Below are 6,299 nucleotides of genomic sequence, written 5' to 3' on the forward strand. Positions count from 1 at the left end.
AACCTAGGACAGAAGAAGTCATTTCATTATCACGAGGGGGAGAGTATTTAATGAGAAGTATTATTGTACTGCTAAAGGTTGAAATAAGGCAGCATAGCACCAATGACCACACAGATGAAAGCCGCCATACACATTAAATAAAAGTTAAGGCGAACCTGTCAATTTCAGTTGCGGTACATCAGGATGGGGTGGTTGGAATTTAATCTCTCCATCTTTTTGCTTATTGGGGAGTAGTGGCTCTCTCACAGAGAATACTGGACCGCTTCTTTGAGAATGACTTGAGAGGGTTTTTCATAAGAGATACATTGCAAAGTTGTTCATTTTACAAGCACTTTGCAATTTTATTTTCCATTTAAGAGCATGAGACTAGCACGTTATCTTATGCTGTGAACAAAATGCTGTTTTTGACAGGTTGAAAAATAAAGCCTTTTTGGCTTTTAGCTTTGGAGGGAAAGAAGGTACAGATTGCTACAAAAGTGTAGATGGTTTGCATGCAGTGTCTATTGGAGCTATAGATGGCCTGTGAAAAAAAGGCCAGAGACCTTGTCTTCAGCCACGGCCCCACTGTCAGTATTTGGTCAGTATTTTTTCTCAGGAGTGGGAGCCAAAACCAGGAGTGGGTGATAAATGCAGAATTGGTGACTTGTTTCTATTATACCTTTCCCTGATTGCTCCTCACCTGGTTTTGGCTCCCACTCCTGAGAAAATCTACTGACCGAATGCTGATAGTGGGGCCTTCCTTGGAGGATTGCTATGTGCTGGAAATCAATGCTATCTCTTGGAGCAGTTTGCCTACTAAAGGTTGGTGCTGGCTAGGAACCTAGAGACCTATTACATAGCTGTAGAAGAGCTATGGCATTCTTGGGCAAGCCTTTGAATGGGAAGTCTTTCAGATGCTTCACTGAGCCAAGCCAGGTAGGAGACAGACAATACTGTGATAACTTGTAATGTAAGAACTAGAAAGGTTTGTTGTCAAGGCAGATGGATTGCAGTATTCTAAAGTGGGTGCTAATCAACACAAAACTTTGAATCAATTTTCACAAAAACATAATAGTACATAGCATGGGAAATGTATACTTAGTGTCAAGAATTGGATTAAATTCAGAACTGTACCAATGAATCTGAAATACGTTGGTGTCCTGTCTCTGTAATTTTGTAAAGCTATCCTGTTATATATCAAGAAATTGAATATTCTTTATTCTAGTTCCATGTCTGTGAAATAGCAAAGTTTGTTCTTCTTTGTGAGACTCTTAATAAGGTCGAAACCTGATTCTTTCAAGAAACTGGGACTGTCGCTCCCGTCTAATTCACTGATGAAATGTATGTGAAAACCAGCAATTTCCTGTCACCAAACAATGTGTGGATAGGACTGCATGAATGGATTTATGAATAGTAATCTGCAGCCTGATATGCTTCTGCCAGCTGAAGAAAAAAATCAGGTAAGTCCTTGTAAAAAGAGATAAAGGCGAGAAACAGGAACCACAGCAAACATGGTCTTGAAATATCACCCATAAACTGAACTTCTACCATGTTATCCATTGGGAAATAAGTGCATATTCTTGTCCATTTCAGGTTCAATTCATAAGACAATCCTTTCAAAAATTGGATAATCCCAGATGTCATAGTAATGGTGGGTCACTTACTATGCCGACTTCTGTTCAGCGCAAGAAAAAGAAGTGATGTGTGAGTGTCTGCTCAAATGTTTTACCACTCACATAATCCATTTTTAGTTGGTAGATACGATTGTATTTTCTTTTAAGTTGCGTCAAAGAAATGTAACATATAATATATTTCCAAAAATTTTGGTTCCCTCATGGGGAAATTTTGCAAAGAGAAAAAAAGATAAATCTGCTTAACATATGCTCTTCAGTATCCTTGAATTGCATGGAAGGAAATCAACATAGATTATCCCATACATACAGATAGTGGTCTAACTAAGCAGTAAGAAACCAGAAACTATCTGGAGTAATATGATACATGTAATAAAGGGGAATTGTCATCAAAGATTGCTTCCTTATGTAAAAGCAGCATAGTGCAGGAGTCAGTCCACTCTCATGTTACCCATTAGCCAATGTTAAATATACCCAATACATATTTTAAGTCAAGTCTATGCCAGAGCAGAGCGCTCCCATCACTTCTCCTCTCCAGCCTCACAAGGTGAATAAAAGCAAGCTGCTATTTTTCAGTACATACATGAGGCAGATTGCGCTTAACAATGCAGGTTGTCATTGTTCTCGGCAGTGTATGTTTTCTTTATAAAGGATGATGTGCAGCCGAAAAGATAATCTCACCCAATGAATGAACATTTTGCTCAATCATTTGGTGATCGGCAGCCTGATGAGACTTCATGATTATTTTGACGAACACTTGTTCATAATAATCTTCCACTGTTAATGGACCTTAAGGTTGATCTTTTCCTTCTTTTATGAGATAACTTTAAGGAGAAAGTATGTGTCTGCCTAGGCTAACCCAAAATACTCTTAACCCCTTCTTTGGACAGCTATAGCTCCCTCTGTGTTGTGTGCAGTATTTTGTTCTGTGCCAGTGTCTCCTTTTATGTTCAGAGACTGAAATTACAGTGTCATACCAAGCACACAAAACTTTGTTGAAAAGTACAAACACTGGAGTAATATAATTATGCTTAATGAGGACCTGTTTTTAGGTCAAAAGTGACTAGTTTTTGCTCTTGCCTTCTCTCTTCTGCTTTATCCCTTTTATTTAGTACCAATTTTTAAGTTCTTTACGAAGATGGTGTGGCTCACAGGATTCTCAGGAAGCAAGTCTTTAGGCTATCCTTCATTATTACCCTGTGAGCCACAACCCTTTGGAAAAGACCATAAAAAGTAGCACCAAATGAAAAGGCCCATATTTTTGGTACCATACGGCGGACTTAAAAAAATAAATAAACCTGAATAATGAGGGGAGCAGCTGGAATACAATAAGAGCATAAACTGGGCACTTTTGACTTGGCGACAGCTCCTCTTAAAATAATAATATTATACATCAAAAAATAAATGTAGTGTCAAGAAGAATACCGTAGGAGATCACACAGATCCCAAAGGTACCACCAATTTGACAAGGATGACACTCCGCTACCTCCAACCGTTAGGACAATTATGCAATTGACCGATGAGTAATGGATGAGGTTGCTGCTGTCTTCACTACTAGGCCAATTACTAGGGAACTAACAGTGAGCATATGGCATATACACCTCCAATTCCAATGTATGGCATATATATACAGTCATGGCAGAAAGTGTTGGCACCGTTGAAATTGTTCCAGAAAATAAAGTATTTGTCCTAGAAAATTATTTCCTTTGTGTGTATTGGAACAACACAAAAAAAATGAGAAAAAAAGGCAAACTGGACATCATTTCACACAATACCCCAAAAATGGGCCAGACAAAATATTTGGCATCCTCAACTTAATATTTGGCTGCACACCCTTTGGAATAAATAACTGCAATCAATAGCTTCCTATAACCATCAACAAGCTTTTTACATCTCTCAACTGGAACCATTCTTCTTTTGAAAACTGCTGCAGATCTCTCATATTTGAATGGTGCCTTCTCCCAACAACAATTTTAAGATCTCTCCAGAATGGGATTTAGATCCGGACACATTGCTGGCCACTTCAAAATTCTCCAATGCTTTGTTTCCATCTATTTCTGGGTGCTTCTTGAAGTATGTTTGGGATCATTGTCCTGTGGAAGATCCATGATAGGATGCAAAGCCAGCTTTCTAAAACTGGGCACTACATTGCGACCCAAAATCCGTTGGTAATCTTCAGATTTCATGATACCTTGCACACAGTTAAGGCACCCAATACCAAAGGCAGCAAATCAACCCCAAAACATCTTTGAACCTCCACCATATTTGATTGTAGGTACTGTGTTCCTTTCTTTGTAGGCCTCATTCCATTTTTGATAAGCAGTAGAATGATGTGCTTTACCAAAAGCTTTATCTTGGTCTCATCTCTTCCACAAGATGCTTTCCCAGAAGGATTTTCTGCCTTAGCGTATCATTTAATTCAAATGTCGACTGATAGGTCGCGCTGACAATGATGCATATGTATATATATACTGTATATATATACTGTATATATATATATACAGTACAGACCACCTTCTCATTTAAAGATTTTTCCGCATTTTCATGGATTTGAAAATTGTACATTCACACTGAAGGCATCAAAACTATGAATTAACACATGTGGAATTATATGCTTAACAAAAAAGTGTGAAACAACTGAAAATATGTCTTATATTCTAGGTTCTTCAAAGTAGCCACCTTTTGCTTTGATGACTGCTTTGCACACTCTTGGCATTCTCTTGATGAGCTTCAAGAGGTAGTCACCGGAAATGGTTTTCACTTCACAGGTGTGCCCTGTCAGGTTTAATAAATGGGATTTCTTTCCTTATAAATGGGGTTGGGACCATCAGTTGTGTTGTGCAGTAGTCAGGTGGATACACAGCTGATAGTCCTACTGAATAGACTGTTAGAATTTGTATTATGGCAAGAAAAAAGCAGCTAAGTAAAGAAAAACAAGTGGCCATCATTACTTTAAGAAATGAATGTCAGTCAGTCCGAAAAATTGGGCAAACTTTGAAAGTGTCCCCAAGTGCATTTGCAAAAACCATCAAGCGCTACAAAGAAACTGGCTCACATGACGACCGCCCCAGGAAAGGAAGACCAAGAATCACCTCTGTTTCTGAGGATAAGTTTATCCGAGTCACCAGCCTCAGAAATCGCAGGTTAACAGCAGCTCAGATTAGAGACCAGGTCAATGCCACACAGAGTTCTAGCAGCAGACACATCTCTTTAACAACTGTTAAGAGGAGACTTTGTGCAGTTGGCCTTCATGGTAAAATAGCTGCTAGGAAACCACTGCTAAGGACAGGCAACAAGCAGAAGAGACTTGTTTGAGCTAAAGAACACAAGGAATGGACATTAGACCAGTGGAAATCTGTGCTTTGGTCTGATGAGTCCAAATTTGAGATCTTTGGTTCCAACCACCGTGTCTTTGTGCGACGCAGAAAAGGTGAACGGATGGACTCTACATGCCTGGTTTCCACCGTGAAGCATGGAGGAGGAGGTGTGATGGTGTGGGGGTGCTTTGCTGGTGACACTGTTGGGGATTTATTCAAAATTGAAAGGCATACTGAACCAGCATGGCTACCACAGCATCTTGCAGCGGCATGCTATTCCATCCGGTTTGCGTTTAGTTGGACCAGCATTTATTTTTCAACAGGACAATGACCCCAAACACACGTCCAGGCTGTGTAAGGGCTATTTGACCAAGGAGGAGAGTGATGGGGTGCTACGCCAGATGACCTGGCCTCCACAGTCACCAGACCTGAACCCAATCGAGATGGTTTGGGGTGAGCTGGACCGCAAAGTGAAGGCAAAAGGGCCAACAAGTGCTAAGCTGACTCGCCCCCTGGGCCGTGGGGCACTCGGGACCGGGCTTCAGGGCAATGCTGGGAGTAGTAGTGGCAACCCGGTCCCGTGGCTCAGGGTAGTCAGACCAGTGGCAGTCTTTTATATGTTTTTAGGTAATGTCCGACTACGCCACCCGTGGATTGCGGCTATCATGAACCGCCGCTGCAAGGCAGTCTCTTGAGGCTGATGGTGTGTGCAGCTGAGTTAGTATAACTCCCCACGGGGAGAGTGTAGCCTCAGGGCAATGTAGTAGATGGAGGGGGTGATGGTGCAGGGAGTTCCAGTATCATTAGTGCTGGCGAAGTAAGAAGCACAAAGACAACGTGTTGCAGTCCAGGGTCTTTTACTCACAGTTCGTATAAGCCACTTCTGTACAGGTAGTGACTGCCCAAGCCGTGCTGCGTCCACCAGGTGAGGGGCTCGGTCAACCCCCAGGCAATTCCGGAGTATGGCACAGGACTCCCTTCTATCCTTCCTCTGGCTCTTGCCCCACCAGTGACCAAGCTTTTGTGCAGCTGCCACGAATCTATCCGGGTAAACGTGGGCCCCGTTTCCCGCTATCCTATATGGTGCCTTCCTAGCAAGGTTTAGCAGGGGGTAGCACCAAGTGATGATCACGACCTCCGGTTCTTGGCTGAGGGATAATTTACCTCCACCAATTTGGGATACGGTACCCTTTTCTTGCCTGACCCGTCACCAGTAATTTCCTGGGTCCTTAGGGTCCCTTCTGCCTTCTTGTTTCTGAGCCCTTCTGTTTCTCTGTCACTCCTCCTCCTTTCCTGTTCCTTCTTCTCCTCCTTCCCTCGGCCTCTTCTCCAGGCCTACTTCTCCTTCTCCTCCCAGGCTCCGGCCTTCACC

This window comes from Phyllobates terribilis, unplaced genomic scaffold (genome assembly GCF_046119375.1).
Source record: "Phyllobates terribilis strain yellow unplaced genomic scaffold, ASM4611937v1 Scaffold_3__8_contigs__length_932513732, whole genome shotgun sequence".
NCBI classification, from domain to species: domain Eukaryota; kingdom Metazoa; phylum Chordata; class Amphibia; order Anura; family Dendrobatidae; genus Phyllobates; species Phyllobates terribilis.